Raw genomic sequence first — 23,957 nt, forward strand, 5'->3', positions numbered from 1 at the left:
AGCCTGGGGTCTTTTTGACACATTTGCATTATATAATGGTCAGAAACTTTTAATGAAAGTTGGGGATTTCAATATCTCTTATTTGCAGTAAAACAGGAGCCAAATGCAGACCCATCCAACAATTTTGACCAGCACTCAGCTACTCAAAAGCATTTTAATGAACATTCCAACATTATGTATGCTTTTGAAGAATCTATTTTCCAGTGGTGCACCTTTATCAGGATATGAACCAAATATGAAATTTAAATGTTCATCTCTGTCTGTCCTTGTAATGCCAATATAAATCCTTAAAGCATGGAGAAGTAAAATGGGATGGGAATTTGAAACAGAACATTTCATTGTTTCTGAGGGAGAAGTAAATTCTGTAATCTGGTCATTTTCAACAGTGTCTTTGCAAATTCTTTCATGACTGAAGGGAAGTATTGAAAAAGGAAATGTTCCCAATTATTTCTATGTTTCTTCTAATAATTTCTAGTCAATTATATGGTTTCAAGAGTCAAACAACTACCACGATATTCAATGGAAACTGCACACATGGATCATAATATGACCTTGGATTAGTATTATTCTAGCAATGAAAATAAATAGGCCATACTAAAAACAAGTATAAAGCCAAAATTCAGCATTTCCTTAAACCATCTGAGATCTGTATCATCCTTGCTACCTACTTTCCTATTCCATTCTCTGAGTAATCAGAGAGAGTAATGTTACGCCTCTTCTTTCTTTTAGTGCTTTGTATTTAGAATGTGAAGGTACTGACTTTCGAGTCCTTAAAAATGAAATCTATTTGTTTGTGGGTCAGGTAGGCACAAATGTTTCTGGAATTAACACGTGATAAAAGCTGCATCATGAAAGTTTTGCTTTTGTCTTACAAGTGCTACTGTAATGGTTAGAAGTACCTCATTCCCCTCTGTCTTTCAAGTGTGCTTCCAACCAGCCCTGAAAAACACAGTAAAAGCCAAACCCATTTTAAATGCTTTCTGAAAAAATGCATGGCTTAAACATGAACATTAAACACTTCTAGATTAAAGGACCACAAATAGGATCACTGCTGATTAAACCAGTGAGACCCACTTATAACCAGAATTCTCATGCACTAGGAAGAGAAGAAATTAATTTCATGCAGCCTAGTAAAAAAAATAGCTTCTGACTTTTAACAGTGTGGGTTGGATTTGAATGTGATCAATAGCACATTTCATCACAAATAACCTCAATTATTCCATTTCCTTAAACAATCTCTCAATTTTCTGCTAGAGGCTAGCCCTTGAATTATCCTCCTCTTTAAAGCAGAATGCTTTTCAATTTTCTTTGAAAGCCAGACTTATCCTACTGGCAGGATGAGTGAGGGAAGAGGCTCATGGAGAGTATCACAGGCTTTGTGTGACCAGGAGGTTATATTTGTGCTCTCTCTCTTTTTTAACCAAAGAGAGGTGGAATGATGGAGGTGTGCTGACCTGCAGCAGCCAAAACAACCTGCAGTGTTTGAACCTGCCTTTCTGAAGCTCTCACACACTGCTGTCTGTGTGTTCCAGTTCAGTTCTTACAACATCTCAGAATATATGTGGAAGTGAAGGCACCAGGCTCTACAAATGAAGATATCAGGTGCATTTCTTCTGTTTCCTTAGAATCTACGCTGGATAGGAAGGCAAGAGCAGAATTCAGCAATCATTATCACCCAAGGACCTGACTTCATTCTCCCAATATCATTTATTTATGGCTTTCTTCCTTCAGCAATTTTAGAAAATGTGTACAAAGCCACAAAAGTAAACAATGCAAATGTGCAAAAAAAGTGACCACTTGTTCAGTAAAACCATATCTTAAGCATGCTGGATTTTGAAAAACTGAAAGAAAAGGAATTTTTTTTGTGCTCAGCATAAAAATTTTCAAGAAAATGAAAATACAAGACTTTAAATATTTTCATGTTAAAATATTATTGCACACCAGCCAATAATTCCATTAAACAATAACAGCTGCTACCCAGGATAGCAAAGTACATCTCCTTCATTACTATAAGTATAAAAGAGATATTTCTCCAGGCAGTCATGAAAAATGCTTTTCTGATTTAAAAATGAAAATGGTCATATTAGTGGAATATCTGAAGAAAGTTATAAAACAACCATATGAATTAGAAAGTATTATTCTTCAGCTCACAACTCATGCTGTAAAATCAAAATCACAGGCAAAATGGTAATAAAACAACAAAAAAAAAAGTGTCTATATTCTCAGGAAGCTCAACTTCATCCAAAAACCACAGTGAGGAGTCCATTATTTCCAAGCTTTTTATTCCTAATGGGTAAGGCCAAATTGGTAAGACCTGTTTTTAGAATCAGAAATAAACTTGACGTAATTCCTTTAGAAGTTGATCAGTGCTGCCCTAAAATAAAATAAAGGTGTTACCCAGAATTAACTGAAGGTCGATGCTTCCAATGGTTCAAACAGCAGCTCTTTCATCATTCCTGATTATTTATATAGGGGGCAAAAGACATTAAAAACCCCATTAAAACCCCCACTTTAATGACCTTTCTTTTCTGCTGTTTCTATCTCCTTACAGGACTTACCCTAAAATTCTGACTCAGCCATTAACTTCAGGGAGAGTGGGATCAAGCCTTGAATGAATAAAAACACTCACTGGACATGGAGGGAAATGTGTGAATCTGAAATTAAATTTCTGTACGGTATTTCTGCTTAGTGCATTTGGTACAACCCGATGCTGCTGCTGAAATCTCAGGAATGCAACTACAGTATTAACTAGAGTCACAATAATAATGACACCATTTCAGTACAATTCACAATTTCAATACAATTCATCATTTTCATCGTAAACATAGAAGCAATTGAATGAAACCCGTCCAGTCCCGTGCCTGATGCTGATATGTAAATTCAGATAACACGAATGAGCACAGCTATCAGAGTTTCTTTCACATACTGGATAAAATGGAAATACTCAAATGTCCAAGGCCTCCTGACTGGTGCAGGTGGTTTTATTCCCTGAAGTGATGCTGCCATCTTGTGAGAGAAAGGCTTAAATCCACGTTTTCATTCCAGAGATGTATTCACAGTGACGGAAGGTCTATGGGACACCCAGGTCAGGAACTGCCAGGGATGGGAGCTGGACATTTGCTCTCCCTCCACAGACCCAGCCCTTTGGACACAGAGTGGAGAGGATAAGCAATACTGCCCAGGAACTAAGAATTCTTCAAAGCAAGCTCACCTTGGGTGCCAGGAGAACACTCACAGTGCAGTAGTAAATTCAAAACTAAGGGAACTTGCATTTCAGGTGGAAATTAAAGCAAAGGATCCACAGGCAGTTCATGCTAAAAGTTGATGATCCACTTTCTTTCTTTTAAATTCCACTATGCAGCTGGTGCTTTGTGCTGCTAGATTGGAAAACCCAAGCAATTTTTAAAAAAATGTATTTTCCACAGATATTACATCCATCCATCAGTCCTTGACATTAGGGATCAAGGGACAGAGTACAGCTAAAGGGAACAAAGTAATTTCTTGAGTTGTTGACCAAATAACAGACCATTGTCATTCTAATATCTTACATTTTTCTAAATCTCTATATTCTAACTCTCTGTACTCTCATTCTAATGCACACACACCAGATTTCAAGACAAGAACTAGGACCACCTACAGTTGGATTGAATTTAATACCATGAGCTAAAGAAACACTGACTGCTATTAAACCTAGAGTGAAATTTTCCAACAGTGCTTTTACAGCTGAAAGTGCCACTTCAAGGTAAAAGAAATAGAGTAGCTTTAATATGATCAAAATATTCTGACTTCATATTTGTGAATGGAATAGTTAAATCTTCTATTTACATATTTATAATATATAATGCAGAAAATACAATATTACAATGTTTCATTTTTGAAAGTAACACAAAAATCTCTAGTATTTTAATGACCATACACCACAGAGTCTATATGCACATTCAGTTTTCACATGGGGATACTGAGAAATGTCCTAAAATTAATTTTATTATCATGCCTAAAGATTTCCTATTGCTAGAAAAAAAAATTAAAAATCACCTGCTCCTCCTGGCTGCAAAATCCATGTCTTCCTGCAAGCTCTTTACATCAGAAACAGCTTTACACCACTTAGGTAGTTGTAGCTATAAACAGACCTCTCTGCTCTCTGAATAGGCAAATTTGTTATGTTACAAGAGGTTATTTTAATAATCACTCACAGGTGTTACTGAAATGAATCTGTTACTTTGCAGCTGAAGCAGCTGGTGAGGAGACAGTGTTGACCATTGCTGCATACTGCTAGATTTTATTCTTGCTCTGTTGCAGTCTGTTACAGCTCTGGCTCTTCATTTATTCCTTTGGAAAAAAAGAGTATAAAACACCATCGTGCTCTGTCTTTGAATAACACAGCTATTTACACAAAAGTAAAATGTTTTGGTATTTCTGAAGGAAAGGACTGCAGCCTCAATTATCAGACATTTTGGCACTTGCTAGCTGCAAACTGTGTGTAATGTAAGTATTAGCTTGCATCACCACCGCAGCATGCGTTGCGTGAGCCAAGAATCTTTCCCTGCTCCTTCAAAAGGACTGGCAGAAGAGGGGAAGTTCTACCCTAGGCTTTCCAAAGCACAGTTCTTCATTGGGAAACTGTAAACCAGACAATCTGGCCCTATATAATTATAAAATGTTTTTGTTGTTTGAATTACCAGCAAGATCTGCCCTTTGTAATTGCTTGGAAGTCCACTGAATCAACAGATACATTTTACCCCCTTCTCTGCAAAACACATTGCCTTCTATTCACTACAACAATGGCCTTCAAATTTATTTTTAATTCAATAAACTTAGGGAGCCTGGAATCTCTAAACTCTATATTCAGTTATTTAATCTGAAACCACAGCCCAAAATAAACTGTGTTTAAGCAGAGATCAGAATATGTTGTACTTCTCCTCCAGCTGCAAAGCTGCTGTGGATTCGTGGGCAACAGCCTCTGAATCCTTTGATGCTCCACATCCCCATGTTAATTCCTGTAAATATGAATGTTTCTGGCCTAAGAGAGGAGCAGGTAAGGGGAAGGGAAAAGGATGACATGACCCACATTTACAGGCAAAACCCACTCGTTGTATTTCCCGGTACTGGTTACCCAGCTGACAAATTGAGCTTTGTAATTTGCTGAAGTCTGAGAACTCTTTAAAAAATGGACTCGGGAGATGTACCTACTTCACTTGGAAAGCAACCTTACATTGCCAGCATTCAAATGCCCCTTCAAAGTTAAGGGGCTTTGGTTTTAATGGGATTTATCTCTATACTTCACCTCAGAACATCAATCTGCCCTCAGGTATTTTGCCTCTCCTACACACCTGAGCTTACTTTGCTGTCTTGAACCTCTTAAAAAAAAATGCGTTAGAACTGTGGAATACAGAGGACATGTTTGCAAGGATGGCGTGTGCACACTGTTCTTCCTTCAAAACATGAAAAGTCATAAAACCCATCCAACTGACCAAGTAAGAACATCCCCCAAGTCAGAAAATGCCCAGTGGGGGACTCAGTAACAGAGTCTGGGGGTCACTGTGTCCCCACACCACCTCCGCAGCCCTGGGTTCCTGGTCAGCCACACCCAGCAGCCTCCTACAAGGGCCAGGAACAGCTCTGACAACCTGGACAACCCAAATTCTGCTCCAAACAATTCCAGAAGTCTGGGCACCAGAACAAGAACCAAGAGGTCTGAATTGCTGAGCTTCCCTGAGCTTCCTACAAGAATTCCCATGTCAGAACAACATTTTCTTGGCAAGCAGTGAACATTCACAACTCTATTTGAAGTGCAAAGGGGCTGAAAAGACAGAGCTACTTCCAGAGTTACAAAATTCTACTTCAATTTTTTTTTTTCTTCAAAGCCTTTTCTTCCTTTCTTCTTTTGAAGGACTGTCAGTCATGGCTACATGTTCATAGGGACTATCTACAAAAGTATCTACAGACTGAGTTGAGCCAAGTATCCAACACACCTGCAGGGAGATAATCATTATCAGCATCTGAACCCATCATGAATATTCAGATTTTAACGTCCTGGGTCATATTCTAACTGGACTTCTTTATGCAAAAGTTCTGTCAGCAAAATGAAAGATCACTTTCTGAAACTGGAGGAGTTCTTACCAAAGAAATGTTTGGAATGAGAATATTTCTAAACATTTTGTAATGCAATCAGCAACTTAAAATATCCATGTAACTTAAGATATAGCTCCCTGCTCAACCAAACCATGACTAAATATGAGACATCTTGTTCCATCTGATTCACAGAGTACATCTTGAGAATACTGTGATAAAAACTTTCTATACATCTATTATCTGATGTATTATACATGCTGAAACTATTTTTAGCTATTTATACAAGTATGGTAAGGGATGCAGAATTCAAAGAATCTCCATGACAGATTCTGGAAAAAAAATTATTTCCTGAATCAACAGCTAGGATTCTGACCTATTCAGGGTACAGCTGGCCTCCCTCAAAAAATTAATTTAAAATACTAAGTGCTTCACCTTGCAGGTAGAGTTTAATGTATTGCAAACATCAATTAAAGAATGACTACTTACCTACACTGAGGTTTTAAAAGAGCTATTTTCTTTGATAATGTTCACAATTGTCAATGCTACACACAACCAAAATCACTGCTTAAAAGAACATTATTGTCCAAAATGAGATTTAAGAAAAGCAAGACATTAAAGAAAACAAAATACAAAGAAAAAAAAAGACAATTTTTTTAACCACTAGGCTGTTCAAACCAATAATTTCTAGAATAAATGACCTTCACTTGAACTATTCATCATACTTAAGCTTGCATTGAATATTAAACTACTTTCTCTTTATTAATTTCTTCTTTGGTTACCATTCCTGGCTGCAGTAATTATTTCTGCACAGCAAGTAAACACAACAGTACACATGGTGAAATAATCACAGAGGAGCCAAAATTTAATGAAACCTTTCACCAGAGAAGTAACGGAAAAAAGAACCCCATATTACTTGGAATTTTGGGGACTGCAGGGTATCACTTGCAGAACTTCTCTATAACAGCAGGAAACCTTCAGAAAGTGCAACCCATCCAGCAGGTCTGGAGACCAAACCATTGGTGCTGAGGTCTTTGCATCCACTGATTATATGGATTTGAAGAGACAGCTTGAGAAAGTGACAAGCAACAGTAAATAGTAATAACAACGAGATTTGCTCCAAAAGCACATTCCTGAGCTAAACAAAAACCTTGCATACTAAACATGCACCTTGCATATTTATAAAATTTAGAAACCAGGTTGCAGGAATAGATGATTGAAGAAAATGTCTTTATAACACCCTTGTTCAGTGCCTTTATGTAACTGCTCTGTTGTTTATAATCCTGTGGTTCAGTCCCACCAGAACCAGGCTGTGAAAACACTTTGTGCACACTACACATAAATCAGCCCAAGAAACAGGTGACTTGCCTCAGTGCTGTGAGTCGAACAGGCACACAAATCTGACTGAGCCCACAAAACCAGAGCTGTGGAACTGCACTCCCCATCAATCCTTCCTCTGGAACCCCATGCTGCCATCCCATCTATTCTCCCCATTGGAAAGCACACGCTCTCCCTTTCCCAGCACGTTGGATCTGACAGATCTATAGAAACAGGAATATGAAACCACTGCATTTCACACAAATGCATTTCACACAAAGTGCATTCAATACCTTATTTCTTGAATATTCACTTGCACTTTCAACAGCACTAGAAGTCAATAAGGCACTTGTGTTTTCTAGAATATCTGAATAACCAGTTCTTCAGCGGGAAGCAAAGCACTCTGAGTGTTTCACTAAGACCTAGAAAAGAGACGGCAAAGTTAAGAGAAGAGCAGCCTACCACTTCTGTTGGAGCTATGCCTTAAATATTTAAGAAGGTTACATCTGAAGGTTTAAAAAAGAATATATGGGTGGTGCAGATTGCTAGATGAAGGAGAAGGATCATGTTCCCTGCATACAAATGAAATACTGAATTTTAAATTAATATAGGGCTTTCTAGAAAATATACAAGTAGCACTAAAGAATTTCATTTAAGTAACTGCATTATTTAAATCAAAACCTAGTAGGAATTCTTTTGATGAAAAAGAAACGAATTTGCTATAAAAGATTAAAAAGACAAGTAAAATATTTTCATAACACTTATGTTATTTTTGGACTAGTGTTATTTTTTTTAATAGCCAGAACACACAGCATTTCTTTGAGATACTCTAAACTCCTTTCAATTTAATAGACCCAAATCCAACATTCAGTTCAACCTTCTGCCTCTCTCCTTTCCCAACACAACCAACTGCACTAAAAGATTTGCTAGGTGTTCCTTAAAAATAAATACATTTTTAAAACAGTCTAAATATAACCTACAGTAAGTTATTGTAGTACTTCAAAGATGCCCAAGATGAACACATGTCATGGTACCAAGGACAATTCCTACAGTATCAGGAAAGAACAGCACAAAGGTTTTTCTGTAATGCTGACAAAATCCTTCCCTATTTAGCTGACTGACCTTTCTTTCCAATTACAGAACCTAACATTAACATTGAAACATGGTTGTTGAGCTTGAGTTATGCAGCTAGAACCTAATTAAACTATTCCCAGCTCAGAAATTAGAAAAAAGTATATTCTTATAAGACATCTTAACTGGCTGATGTTGTACAATTGAGCACAGAGGTCTCTGGATGTTACTGCACACGAGGCTTAGGGAGAATACAGACCTCAGTAAGATAAATCAAGCATTCTTTATCTCTGCTAGAGGTGTAATAATTTCAATATAAGGGCACACTTCTTTAAAATGTGCTCACTACATTCTACTATACTGAAATAAATCAGCCTTAACAATTGCCAGTGAATCCATGTAAATACATTCATTTTGGTTTGCTCAGCAGTGGAACAACAAAGATGTTTTAGTCTTACTAAATTCCTGGTGGGTTTGGTTTTTTTTCCACCCTGTTTTCTGGCACTGGATTCATGTCTGGTGTTGTGGAAAACTCACTATCTGAATCACTTTTGACTGTAAAGAAACAAGATTAATGAAGCAGTATCTGATCATGGTTTACCTCATTAAGTACTTGTGACTTGGTAAAATCACGATTTTCCCCTTCCTGTGAAAATAGTACACTGGCAGGAAGATGTTTAGTTGATCCAAGTATTTACATATGCTTAGAAAATACGTGAAAATGTCACCAGTAGCTTTGAGTGAGGAAAGCACTCATTATCATCACTTCTTCTAATGCTGCAAGGCAAACTGAGGTCTGGTCACTGAGTCAGTCTGCAGATACTCCCCTGCTTAATGAAGAGGTGGCTGAGGCTGAAGAGCTGTGAATGGTCTCTGTTTGCATTGCTCACTCTCTTGCTAGGAATTTCTCTTCCCCATCTCACTGTCATGCTGCAGTGAGAAACCTGACTCTTCACCACAGCTTTCTCTGTTCAAAGAATCTTTAAGAAAAATGTAAAATACCTCTACATCATAGGGGAAGGGAGAGGTAAGGACAGGGGGCAAAGGCTTCAACTTCTATGTGTGTCTGTTAAAGTTTGTTTCCTGAGCAATACTGGCAAAAACAACTTCTGGATTTAAAAAGCTCTGGTGTCTGATCAAAACTACCACATATTACCCAGTTTCCACGGTCTATGACAAGCTCCCTTATCCCATAGGCTTCCCTTGCTGAATTCAAGGCCCGAGCTCCAAGTTTCCATTCCCAGTCCTGTCAGGCTGGATGACAAAAGGGACACTGTACTGCTGCACAGCTGTTTATTCCAGTGGCACTGGCTCCCAGTAAACAACCAACAGAGCTGTCCTTATGCAATTTCCTGTTCTCCTCAAACCTCGCTCTAGTTCTGCTGCCAGAACAGCTCCCAGCAGAGCCACAAAGCTTAACGTCCTGGGTCATATTCTAACTGGACTTCTTTATGCAAAAGTTCTGTCAGCAAAATGAAAGATCACTTTCTGAAACTGGAGGAGTTCTTCCCAAAGAAATGTTTGGAATGAGAATATTTCTAAACATTTTGTAATGCAATCAGCAACTTAAAATATCCATGTAACTTAAGATATAGCTCCCTGCTCAACCAAACCATGACTAAATATGAGACATCTTGTTCCATCTGATTCACAGAGTACATCTTGAGAATACTGTGATAAAAACTTTCTATACATCTATTATCTGATGTATTATACATGCTGAAACTATTTTTAGCTATTTATACAAGTATGGTAAGGGATGCAGAATTCAAAGAATCTCCATGACAGATTCTGGAAAAAAAATTATTTCCTGAATCAACAGCTAGGATTCTGACCTATTCAGGGTACAGCTGGCCTCCCTCAAAAAATTAATTTAAAATACTAAGTGCTTCACCTTGCAGGTAGAGTTTAATGTATTGCAAACATCAATTAAAGAATGACTACTTACCTACACTGAGGTTTTAAAAGAGCTATTTTCTTTGATAATGTTCACAATTGTCAATGCTACACACAACCAAAATCACTGCTTAAAAGAACATTATTGTCCAAAATGAGATTTAAGAAAAGCAAGACATTAAAGAAAACAAAATACAAAGAAAAAAAAAGACAATTTTTTTAACCACTAGGCTGTTCAAACCAATAATTTCTAGAATAAATGACCTTCACTTGAACTATTCATCATACTTAAGCTTGCATTGAATATTAAACTACTTTCTCTTTATTAATTTCTTCTTTGGTTACCATTCCTGGCTGCAGTAATTATTTCTGCACAGCAAGTAAACACAACAGTACACATGGTGAAATAATCACAGAGGAGCCAAAATTTAATGAAACCTTTCACCAGAGAAGTAACGGAAAAAAGAACCCCATATTACTTGGAATTTTGGGGACTGCAGGGTATCACTTGCAGAACTTCTCTATAACAGCAGGAAACCTTCAGAAAATGCAACCCATCCAGCAGGTCTGGAGACCAAACCATTGGTGCTGAGGTCTTTGCATCCACTGATTATATGGATTTGAAGAGACAGCTTGAGAAAGTGACAAGCAACAGTAAATAGTAATAACAACGAGATTTGCTCCAAAAGCACATTCCTGAGCTAAACAAAAACCTTGCATACTAAACATGCACCTTGCATATTTTTAAAATTTAGAAACCAGGTTGCAGGAATAGATGATTGAAGAAAATGTCTTTATAACACCCTTGTTCAGTGCCTTTATGTAACTGCTCTGTTGTTTATAATCCTGTGGTTCAGTCCCACCAGAACCAGGCTGTGAAAACACTTTGTGCACACTACACATAAATCAGCCCAAGAAACAGGTGACTTGCCTCAGTGCTGTGAGTCGAACAGGCACACAAATCTGACTGAGCCCACAAAACCAGAGCTGTGGAACTGCACTCCCCATCAATCCTTCCTCTGGAACCCCATGCTGCCATCCCATCTATTCTCCCCATTGGAAAGCACACGCTCTCCCTTTCCCAGCACGTTGGATCTGACAGATCTATAGAAACAGGAATATGAAACCACTGCATTTCACACAAATGCATTTCACACAAAGTGCATTCAATACCTTATTTCTTGAATATTCACTTGCACTTTCAACAGCACTAGAAGTCAATAAGGCACTTGTGTTTTCTAGAATATCTGGATAACCAGTTCTTCAGCGGGAAGCAAAGCACTCTGAGTGTTTCACTAAGACCTAGAAAAGAGACGGCAAAGTTAAGAGAAGAGCAGCCTACCACTTCTGTTGGAGCTATGCCTTAAATATTTAAGAAGGTTACATCTGAAGGTTTAAAAAAGAATATATGGGTGGTGCAGATTGCTAGATGAAGGAGAAGGATCATGTTCCCTGCATACAAATGAAATACTGAATTTTAAATTAATATAGGGCTTTCTAGAAAATATACAAGTAGCACTAAAGAATTTCATTTAAGTAACTGCATTATTTAAATCAAAACCTAGTAGGAATTCTTTTGATGAAAAAGAAACGAATTTGCTATAAAAGATTAAAAAGACAAGTAAAATATTTTCATAACACTTATGTTATTTTTGGACTAGTGTTATTTTTTTTAATAGCCAGAACACACAGCATTTCTTTGAGATACTCTAAACTCCTTTCAATTTAATAGACCCAAATCCAACATTCAGTTCAACCTTCTGCCTCTCTTTTTCTCCTTTCCCAACACAACCAACTGCACTAAAAGATTTGCTAGGTGTTCCTTAAAAATAAATACATTTTTAAAACAGTCTAAATATAACCTACAGTAAGTTATTGTAGTACTTCAAAGATGCCCAAGATGAACACATGTCGTGGTACCAAGGACAATTCCTACAGTATCAGGAAAGAACAGCACAAAGGTTTTTCTGTAATGCTGACAAAATCCTTCCCTATTTAGCTGACTGACCTTTCTTTCCAATTACAGAACCTAACATTAACATTGAAACATGGTTGTTGAGCTTGAGTTATGCAGCTAGAACCTAATTAAACTATTCCCAGCTCAGAAATTAGAAAAAAGTATATTCTTATAAGACATCTTAACTGGCTGATGTTGTACAATTGAGCACAGAGGTCTCTGGATGTTACTGCACACGAGGCTTAGGGAGAATACAGACCTCAGTAAGATAAATCAAGCATTCTTTATCTCTGCTAGAGGTGTAATAATTTCAATATAAGGGCACACTTCTTTAAAATGTGCTCACTACATTCTACTATACTGAAATAAATCAGCCTTAACAATTGCCAGTGAATCCATGTAAATACATTCATTTTGGTTTGCTCAGCAGTGGAACAACAAAGATGTTTTAGTCTTACTAAATTCCTGGTGGGTTTGGTTTTTTTTCCACCCTGTTTTCTGGCACTGGATTCATGTCTGGTGTTGTGGAAAACTCACTATCTGAATCACTTTTGACTGTAAAGAAACAAGATTAATGAAGCAGTATCTGATCATGGTTTACCTCATTAAGTACTTGTGACTTGGTAAAATCACGATTTTCCCCTTCCTGTGAAAATAGTACACTGGCAGGAAGATGTTTAGTTGATCCAAGTATTTACATATGCTTAGAAAACACGTGAAAATGTCACCAGTAGCTTTGAGTGAGGAAAGCACTCATTATCATCACTTCTTCTAATGCTGCAAGGCAAACTGAGGTCTGGTCACTGAGTCAGTCTGCAGATACTCCCCTGCTTAATGAAGAGGTGGCTGAGGCTGAAGAGCTGTGAATGGTCTCTGTTTGCATTGCTCACTCTCTTGCTAGGAATTTCTCTTCCCCATCTCACTGTCATGCTGCAGTGAGAAACCTGACTCTTCACCACAGCTTTCTCTGTTCAAAGAATCTTTAAGAAAAATGTAAAATACCGCTACATCATAGGGGAAGGGAGAGGTAAGGACAGGGGGCAAAGGCTTCAACTTCTATGTGTGTCTGTTAAAGTTTGTTTCCTGAGCAATACTGGCAAAAACAACTTCTGGATTTAAAAAGCTCTGGTGTCTGATCAAAACTACCACATATTACCCAGTTTCCACGGTCTATGACAAGCTCCCTTATCCCATAGGCTTCCCTTGCTGAATTCAAGGCCCGAGCTCCAAGTTTCCATTCCCAGTCCTGTCAGGCTGGATGACAAAAGGGACACTGTACTGCTGCACAGCTGTTTATTCCAGTGGCACTGGCTCCCAGTAAACAACCAACAGAGCTGTCCTTATGCAATTTCCTGTTCTCCTCAAACCTCGCTCTAGTTCTGCTGCCAGAACAGCTCCCAGCAGAGCCACAAAGCTCCTGGCTGCAAGGTGGCTCACACCTAGAGCTGCCTCTGTGATTCCATGCATTCGGCTCAGTTTTCTCAGCAACAAGACTGTTGTGGGAAAGAAAGAAGGCAGAGATGGATTGGTTCATTTAATATTAATTTTTTTGTGTTTTTATAAAAGATTTTTTAAATCAAACTTTCTCAATTATCACTGTACTGCAGTACCAGGAAGTAGCTTTATTGCTTTTGCCTTCAGTCCTATAAAAGCACCTGGGGAAATGTTTTGGTTCTTCCCAGAATGTCTTTGGGTGCAGAAACAAAAAAAAAAGCAGCCAGACAGTGTCATGCTTGTTCTTTTAAAGGTCTTTATTCCTTCTATGAGCAGAATCATGGTTATCCATGCATTTTCCCATGCACACAGATTTTCTTTTATTTGTAGAGATTACATTTCATTTTCTCTTTTTCTCACTTTGTCTCTCATTATTTTCCAAACCTTTTGGATCTTTCACCTTGCCATGTCCTTTTCTGAGAAGTTCTTTATCATCATGCTAACCTTCAAATTTACATAACTTAAGCAAGTTTAGTTCCTTCTTCCAGGTTTAACTGGGAGAGCTTAGGAGAAGAGAGGAGTCTTGAAATTATGGTGAAAAAAATTTAGTATATACAGTAATTTGCAAAATTTGAAGTGTCACAAATTGCATCATGCATGGTAAAGACTAATGTTCACATGCATCTATGTCATGCTGTTCCCACACTTCCCACACTTGAAATTTCCATATTCTTTTCACGTGCTTTCTGACTATATGATCACTGAGCACAAAGAAACATTGCTAATATGCTGCTAGAGCATACTATAAAAGTAGTCTCTCTGCAGACCCTAAGAGATGTGAATCTGTTCACATCAACCCTCTTAGCACAGTGATAGAGGAAGGTCTAATTGTACTCTCAAGAAAACTTTAAGTTACTGGGTTTTTTAAGTTAAATTGAGGCATGTTATAAATTCGAAGAAGAAAGAACATCAAGCTGCAGTTAACATTTCACAAAAGGATTCTTGTATCTTACTTCTAATGTACAGATACATCCAGTTTACAGTAGAAGACACTGCCTGGGTTTTGAAAACCACAAATTTCCATCTCTGGGTTCAAAGTAGCAGCACTCAACAATACTCTAATTATCTCAGGATTTGCATACTTGATTCAAAACTAAGCTCAACTATTTCATCTGTGACAGTGTAGACTTAGATGTTTGCTAAGTAGAAGTAAATGCAAATAAGTAAATGCAAGTAAGTAAAGGCACTTCCCTTTTAGAAATGTAAGAAAATGCAAAATTGCTAATGAAATGTAAGTGGAGAGTTCTAAATCCTAAACCTCAGGTACTTCCAAGTTCAAAGTTGCAGCAACACTCAGATACACTGAACACCTCATGTATCTAAACAATAAAATACAGACTGCTCGGATGTACTGAAGCAAATGGTCAAGAGAACAACCGGACCAAACATAACCATGCATTCAAAATCAAACTTTTCACACCTCAAGACTTCAGACAGATGAGGTGAGTACTGCAGAAGAAAGTGCCTTGGGTTTGTACTTCATATCTACCTCTTTAGTTCTGCCTGTGAATGTCCCCCAGGTATGATGGTTTTAACCACATTTCTTCACACTGCTTATTAGCACCAAACTAACTCTGTGCTTGAAACAACACCTCACCCAACTACTGTTTTACAGCACAACACTGCCCAGAAAAAAGGCATTATGCAGTCCAAGTGCACTGAGTGGTACCATTCTCAGTCACACGATGGATTTTAAATAGCCAGTGCAGCACTAGCAACTACTCTGAAATCTCCATAAATAATCACTTTCATTGGAGCTTTTAAAAAATTGCATGTCCACTTTATTTCTTAGTGCTTTCAGTTTTTCCCCTTCCTCAATTAAAAAGAAAAAAAATCAGCTAGTCACTTCATCCTGAGGTAGTGCCATGGTTTAAGCAGCCAAAGGACCAGAATCAGACTAGCAGTGAGGCTTTGAGAATTGTTTCTTATGCCACGAATTTATTTCCAAAAATTAAATCACAAAGGCATCTTCAAAACACCTTTGCATGAACATTATTTTTATTCATTCCAACATAGGAATTCTTGGTTTCATTACTTGTTTACTAAAAGCTGCCCTTTCAGTTTTCAAGAGGCATTATAAAAGTGCTGTTACAGCCAAGGAACATACAAAAGGACTCCCCTAAAGAACTGGTTAAATCTACTTTGGCTGTATAGAAATGTGGCAATCAAAGAGGATAAAACTCCTTGTATGTGGCTGCAGGCAAGAACTACCATCCCAAGGCTGCCAAGAACATGGATGTTATTATGAGGCAGTCAGTTAAAGCTTCATTAACCTCTTCATGCCTGAAACATGTATACTACATTAGCGCCATCCTGGGTAAATTCAAATACATGAAAATAAAGAGTATGGGAATACAAAAAGCAGATTAACAAAAGACAAACTACAGTTTCAGCCTGTCTCTGAAGGAAGAGGCTGAGGGAATAGCAATAAAATAAGGAAGAACAGACTGAGGAATGGTCAGGATAACAGCAGAAAATTTGCAGTTAGAAAAGTCTGTTATCATCATACTTTCAGTTTTCCTAGAATTCAGAGGTCAGAACAGACAAAAACCCTAAAAGTCAAATACAACTGCTTTGATCATCTTTGTTTATAACTTCTTAGGCAGTATGGACAATAAGCCTCTGATGATCTGAGGCTTGCATTTTCTCCATTTGAGAAACCCTCCTAGATTTAAAAAAGAGAAATCTGCCATACAGCCCGGATCTGGGATGCAGAGCAGGACAGGAGCTTAATTGTATATGCAAGTTTTCTTGTAGGTAGAAACAAACCTAGAACATCAACAAGTTTATGGGTGGCTCTTATCCTAGTAGAGCACATTGCCATCAGCAACTCTGGAATTTGGTTTCCTGTAATTATTTCCATTGCTGGTGGTATCAAAAGCACAACTCTATGTGCCTGTAAGAATTTAAAATTGGTCTGGGCTGCTTAATATAAATCTTTTGTTCCCATAAGGAACACAAACCCAGCATCTATGCAAAGGTACACATTTCCAGCACAAGGAAGGGCAGAGATTAATGCCATATGTAAAACACTGTGGTAAATCCTACAGTACCCAGCCTATGATTATATCTCTGAGCCTGGCATTGAGATCCTTCTAATTCATGCACTCCTGCATTCCATGGATGCACCCCACATTAGTAACCAGCCAACCCCAAACACCCCAAAGAGCCCTCTTACTTTAACAACTGTATACAAAAGAATGCTCTGCTGAAGAGTTAAGCCTCAGGAAAGGATTTGGATTCAGTCCAAATGATCTGGAATTTGTCTCTACCTATCTGGACATCTCTGGTAGATGTGCTTACATCTAACAGGCCCAATGAACAAGCCTGGTTTACATCACAGGTGAGACGTAAATGGGCATGCATTTAACTTAAAACAGCTGGTACAATTCATTGCAAAGAAGTAACAGTATTAAAAGAAATCTACTTCCCATACTAACAGCAAATAGAAGATTCAAATTAGCACAAATGTCTGCAGCCAAGCCCTCTAATCCAAATGCTGAAGAAACAAATGCTCTCCAGACACATTTATTCACAAAGGCAATGATGACAAGCAAGGACAGTAGTTACAATTTTTTTTTATTTTTTATCCCATGTTAATTCAGTTCAATCAACAGATAAATTCCAAACACTTAAAAGAAAAAGTCCATTAAAAAGAATTAAAATTGAGACACATGTGACCAAAATTATTGCTTTTAAAAACTACATTCTCTCAACACTCTTGCCACCAGTGCTTTGCTCTACTCTTTCACTCAGAAGAGAGACTCCCAACACCACAGGATTACTTTATCAGTGTATCCCCCACACTCTGACAACTACTTACAGTCGGGTCTGAATACAAACCACAACAGCCAGGAGCCAGCAGCATTTCCTTATATATGACCCAAGCAACACAGGTGCCAGCTTGCTGAGATTTCAAAGGGCATTTTACCAACGTCAGGATACTCTGTACACAAGTCCCTGCCCTGACTGACTGGCGCTGTGTCCACACTGACATGTCCTGTGACAACATTCCCCCTGCCAGAGCTCCAGTGCTGGCAGCTGCTCTAGACTGGCAGCTGACATTTTAAATGCTATGTAAGACCTCTGGCAGCTCCCTTTGCTGCTGCCAAAAGTAAAGCTACATTAATTAATGCAAGAAAGAGCTCAGCAACCCCCACAGCAGAGTAGCCCTTAAAGCCCCAGGAGGCTGCAGATGTTCAGGACACAGCACATTGCAAAACAAGGACAAGGTTGAGCTCGGAGAATCATGGAGCCAGCAGCTGGTTTTAGACCAAGCCTCCCACCAGCTCTGCACAGACTGCCTAAAAGCTGCTTTAGAAAGGTCTCAGCACAGCCTGCTCTGAGCCCTGGCACGAGGAATGACGGCAGATGAAGAGCAACTCCCCTCCCCTCAGCGATCCTGAACCAGCTATAAAATAACCAGGTCCAGCCCAGTACTCCTCAAAATACAAAGTTTCTCCCATCACCAGTGGAAGAAAATTATCTGAGAGCACAGAGCAAAGCAGAGAGTGGTGTCAAGCACCGAGAGTAAGCACCATTCAAGCAGAAATGAGGAGATGGTGCCAGCCCCCTCCTGCTTTCTAGCCTTGCCCAGTGAAGAGGCTGGCAGGTTTCCACGGCTGGGCACTGCAGAGGCCAAAGGCAGATCACATCACAGATCCTGCTGCAGCTACTGCCCTGGTACTCCATGCCATGAGACTTGAGACATTCAAAAGATGCCTTTTCTTCCCTCCTCTCAGTGAGGGGATGGGGTGGAGCCCAGGCAGCTGCGACCTACCTCTTTACACTGATTATCATGACACCTTACAAAGAAAAGGTGAAGAAAACATACTTAATCCAGGGGAAGGCCACCTAGGAAGTTAAATCTGGGAGGATGGAATGTTCTCTATGTGTTAGGGCATGCTGAGGATGGGAAACCACTTCCTGCTTGCCCAAAGAGCTGCAAGCAGCATAATTAGCACTCACTCAGAATATTAAACGTCACCAGGTGTAACCTGAAGGGTCACTGGGAACCCCTAATGCAAACCTGAACTATTAAACTCCCCAGGACCCAAGGGCAGCTATAAATACCTTGACTGTCCATCTGAGAGCTCCTGAATACTGAGGGCATACTGAATGCTGGCTACTCTCGCACATTACAGACTTGTTTACTGCTGCCTTTGTGCTCCCAGGCTGACTATGCAACAGCAATTCCTCACATGCAGGAAGTGTTAATTCAGTGTTTTTAAATACACGGGCTATGTCACTGCGAGCTCTTTTGAAACTCTAAAGTAACTGAACCATGTTGGTGACTTAATGACTGTCATGGTATGCATTCAAGGCAACTCTGCTTCCTTCTTGCTTTCCCACAGGCAAGCCTTTCCTGTGTTGCTTTGCAAAGAGATTCCTTGCACCCCTGCCACCTTCCAGCCTTAGAGGGTTGGTTAACATGGGAGCCCACACTCCAGAAAGGATGCACACACTCCACCAGTTGCACATTTAAAAGGACAGCAGATTTCCAAGCTGCTGCATACATTTTAGATCCATCAGTGACAGCCTGGCCACATGACCAAGCCAGCAAACTCCATGTGAGATTTGCTTGGAACTCACAAACTCTACAGGATACCAGCCCACATCTCTTTCCAACTCTCACCACACAAAGTGGAAGTTGGCCTGCTACCACACGTGTTACTCGCAGCGACACCAGGAAGGTTTTGACAAGTGCATCAAGAGGTCAAACACCCTGGAACTGTGTTTTGTTTAGGCTGCTAATGCCAGAAACTGCTCCGTAGTTGCAAGCACACAAAGCTGAAAATTGTAAGTCAAGCTGGTAAAAGAATTCAGTGTTAATAAAGGAATCCATGGTCCGGCAAAACTCTCTGCAGTATTTCTACTTCTCTTTAAAACTGTAATTTGAGCTCCAAACTCTTTTGGGAATTTATACGTAAGATTAATGCTCTCATGGAAAAGAAAACTAACTTCCTAAGCTAGTATCTGAACACTCGGTATCTTGAAACTAGAGTAATAAGATAATCTTTAACAAAAATGTTAATGAATCTTGGCTGCTGATTTATAATTAATTAAAATAATCCCCTACTGGTTTTGATTAAAAAGATCTTGTCATGAAACACCATATCAGAGGAGAGAAAAGCACTTGCCTTTTCATAAAGATTATGGCAGAAAACACTGCTTAACTGCAGAACACAATGCTTTGCCCTAAACCTAAGTAATTTTTTCCTTAATCTCATTTAGTTTATCTTCAGAGGGCTGCTTACCTAGCTGTTACAACCACAAGACCTGCTACATTGGCCCCTCTAAAACAAAAGAATATGTTTTCTATACTGTACCTCCCATTTAATGTTTCAATTTTCCACACCATTCGCAACTCTTTGAAATTAATTTTTTTACTTTCTAAAACTCTGCTTTGAAATACACTTCTTTAGAGAAGAAAGTCTATATGGGGGTTTTAAAATACATATAATAGAAAATAATTTTAAAATTTCTTATTTTTAAATTAGTATCTTGATTCCAGTGCTTAACACATTCAAGAAACAGTCTAAAATAATAAAATATAAAAGCCTCTTAACAGGTGTAGAAGACTTCAAAACAATCAGCGTTCTTTTTTTAAAGATCTTAATTTGCTCTTTAGCCTTTTATTGATTTGTTTCATACTTAAGGAGCTAAGATCAAAGATATTATCTAGAAAAGGGACATTTAAAGATGCAGAATTCTGTAATTTTCTCCTTTTTACTTTTACTAAATCTATTTGTTCTTCCTTTTAGTTCTCCCCTCTTCTTCCCTCCATCCATATAAGGGCTGAATTTACAGATTTTTTTTTTAACTTTCCTTGTTGAAAGTCTGGATGGTGCAGGTAGATTTTCAGAGAAAGGCTTCAAAACTTGCTGTGCCATTGGGGAAAAGTTACTTGAGGCTCAAACAGCAAAGTAACCAGCAGTGCAATGAACTGCTGGACTGTGATATCCTGAACTTTCACACATCTCCTTCAATCAGCAGATGTGGAATTGCCAAAGACTGAAAAGGGAAGAGGCCTTGAGCTGTGTCTTAAAGTGCTGACGAGCTCTGAATGAACACTGCATCAGCACTGGCTACATTGCCCCTGCTGGCAAACACAGAATGCCTGGGATATTTTCATGATCTGTCAGCAACTTCTTGCCAAGGACTGCAAACTTCATGTTTAGGGGTTTTTGAGGGTTTGGTTTTGGGGATTTTTTGGTTTTTTTTTTAGTTGGTTGGTGGGAGGGGATTTTTTTGTGGTTTTGTTTGGTTGGGTGTTTTTAACAGGACAATACAGAAAAAAACTAGCATGGATCTCCCACCAACAGCCTATTTGAAAAATCAAAAGTTTCAGAGAAGACATCCCAAATCAATGGCATTAGTCTACACAATCCTCTTTCCATAGGCCTTGCATTTCAAACAGGTAGGATAATACTACTTTGGGAAAGACATCAGTTTATATGAAAGAGCTAGATGGCAGCACTCCATTTCATTCTTAGAACTTTTTTCAAAACTTGTAAAATTATTTGTCAAATCTTGGGACAAGATTCAGTGACTTCTTACAGAGAAGGAGGAATGATTAGAGCACAACCTTTAAAGAGGTAACCCATTTCTACAGACTAATTTACAAGTGCATCATCCTTTAAAATAGAGATCTGCTATTTACTTCAGCACACTGTCATTGCATAACAATACTTCCATTAACCCAAAGCATACATCAGTGTGACAAGCACTGTACTGACTGAAAACTGACACACTGCAGCTCTGGTGGCTCTTCTTCAGGTGGAAACTCTGAGCAGGTTTGACAATTAACAGCCTAACAAATTTACCTGTACCTGCAAATCCACCATCAATTGTAGTCTGAGATATGAATTTTTCTCCTTCACACTAATAACAAGTTACACCTGTGCTATGTTAAATCAGCCTTTAAATAAGGCCAGGATTCCCTTTATCAAAGTCGAATACTGAATATTCCTCTTTAAGAAGGCTCACATAAAGAGATTAAATACTGTAGCATCCACAGATTACAAAAGCTCCTGAAGATTTAATTATTAACTAGAGATTATTACTCCATTAAAGATGTTTCATGCACACATGCTACACTGGATGTTTGCACAGTTTTAAAGGTTGGCAGGAGGATCTAACGAAGTATTTCTTTAAAAAACAAACTCCTGATTCTTATCTAGTAGGTACATATTTGTGGTAGCTACCTCCTTATTCTAACAGAACAATATATTTCAAATAAAGTCATTGAGTTCTGTAACTTTTTCCCTTGTTAAGCACAAATGGCAGCAAAAAATAACCAGTAAGAACATAACATTTTAGAGAGCCAAAAGAACTTTCCAAAGTAACATCTCTGAAAGCTTCTTATCTGCGAATTCTGGATTCCTTTCAACAGAGAGGAAGAAACCTCCAAGTCTGAGAGGTTATGTGGGGTGTGTCCCCAAAGTGTGGGGGAGAGGGGAAGTTACAGCAGACCAGTCAGTCACATACCGACATGCTTTGATGGTTGGATCCCCTATATTGGAAGCTTGGCTCTGTTCTGGCTCTTCAACTCAAGCACTTGCTCGCTAATCTCATGCATCTTTGGACACCACTGGACAACTGGAGATCACCAGGCAGCTGTGGTCCTCCAAATATCTACAAATGTTGACATCATTTTTCACTTCTTCTGCAATTATACCTTTTCTCACACCTAGATGCTTACAGAAGTCCCCCTCAAAAAAAAAAAACCCCAACTAAATCCCAAACCTTTTAATGCAAAACACAGACGATAAGCATTAGTAAAACACCTCTTTTCAGAAAGCCACAAGTTCATTAATTTCATACTGCCTTTCCTATTAAAAAGCCCACTATTTTAGGGGGTTTTTTTTCCCTCTGGTAGAGGGGTAGCTCTACACAACCCCATGCTTAACATAAAGTTAACAGCAAGGGACTCTCAGGTTCCTGTCTCCATACTTGGTTTTATCATATTAAAGCTCAAAGGTCTAAGATGAGGGGCTTTCAGGTGCAACATATTTTAAACATCCAGGGCAAGAGCTCCTGTCCCAAAGAACCCTCTGACCTTTGCAAGATAAAAAACTTGAACCCAGTAGGTTATATAATGGAAAACAGGTTAGAAATATACTTAAAAACTGCTTCAAGTTTTTCAGTGAGAGGATTTCTGTGCTTAATTCAATGAGTAAAAATTTTTTTTAAACCCTCAAAAATAAACAAACCACAACAAAAAACCCAAGCCAGAAACAGCATTTACCATAGCATATTTGAAGGATGAAAATAAACCACTGATGTTGTTTACAGAAATGACCATTTTGAAGCATTTTTTTAAAGCATTAATACACTATACTAATAGAAACACTAATAACATATCCTGATTGCAAAAGCTTCCACTTATCTCTGAGAAAGCAGATAAGAACCTGAGAAGTTACATACTTTAAACGTGAAAAGGGAGAAGAGATCATTCAATTTTATCAAATCTTCAATAGCCTCTAGTACAATGGGTTTCAAAAATTATCCCCAAACACAAAACTTCATGGACACAAAGCCAAAACCTATCCTCAGTACTTCATTTTTCCACAAGAGGACACTAAAATAGTAACAAAAATAGTTGTGCAGGAACCTACAGCTACCATACAGCGTCGTTCATTAGCCGAGTAGAATGTTTTTCACTTACAAACTATTTTGCAGTGAAGTAGATATTAACTACTTTTCTTCTAATGTGCATTTTAGTCATTCTAGTGATTTGGCTTTTAGTGAGGCACAAAAACTAGATATATTTTAGCTTGTTGTGGGCAAAAATCAACAATTAAGCAATGCCACAGAAATAGCCTTGCACTCCGCTTGAAAATGAACTATTAACCTCGGATTTACAGCGAGCACACCCTAAACTTCATCGCATGACTTCAAGGAACAACTTCTGGGCACCCAAAAGGGCTCACATGGCAGCGAGACCAGGCTGTGCTTACGCACCCGCTCCAGCCTGGCACCAACAACGCAAAAGAGCGAGTGAAACACACGAAATAGCCTCCCGTGTCCCTGCAGCCCGGGCCTCCGGAAGGGCCTCCCGGGGAGCGGTGCGAGGGGACGGAGCCCGTGTGGCGGGCCTGGCGCTCCGAAGCGCCGCTCCGAGCACGCCCACGGCCGGGCCGGCTCCGGG

General features: G+C 38.8%; 1 long non-coding RNA gene across 5 annotated transcripts in view; it reads right to left on the reverse strand.

The window, feature by feature from the left end:
- The window catches only part of LOC108444710, a 55,976-nt gene extending 32,025 nt beyond the window's left edge, over positions 1-23,951 (reverse strand). For 3 of the 5 annotated variants that reach the window (XR_001859350.1, XR_001859349.1, XR_001859347.1), the window contains exon 1: positions 7,680-8,287. This is a non-coding gene — a long non-coding RNA (uncharacterized LOC108444710). Of the gene's footprint in view, positions 1-7,679; positions 8,288-22,294 lie in introns of those variants that run through there. The other 2 variants (XR_001859351.1, XR_001859348.1) reach the window with 1 other exon arrangement.
- Between the last annotated feature and the right edge of the window lie 6 nt (positions 23,952-23,957).

Source organism: Corvus brachyrhynchos, unplaced genomic scaffold (assembly GCF_000691975.1).
Source record: "Corvus brachyrhynchos isolate BGI_N302 unplaced genomic scaffold, ASM69197v1 scaffold281, whole genome shotgun sequence".
NCBI lineage: Eukaryota > Metazoa > Chordata > Aves > Passeriformes > Corvidae > Corvus > Corvus brachyrhynchos.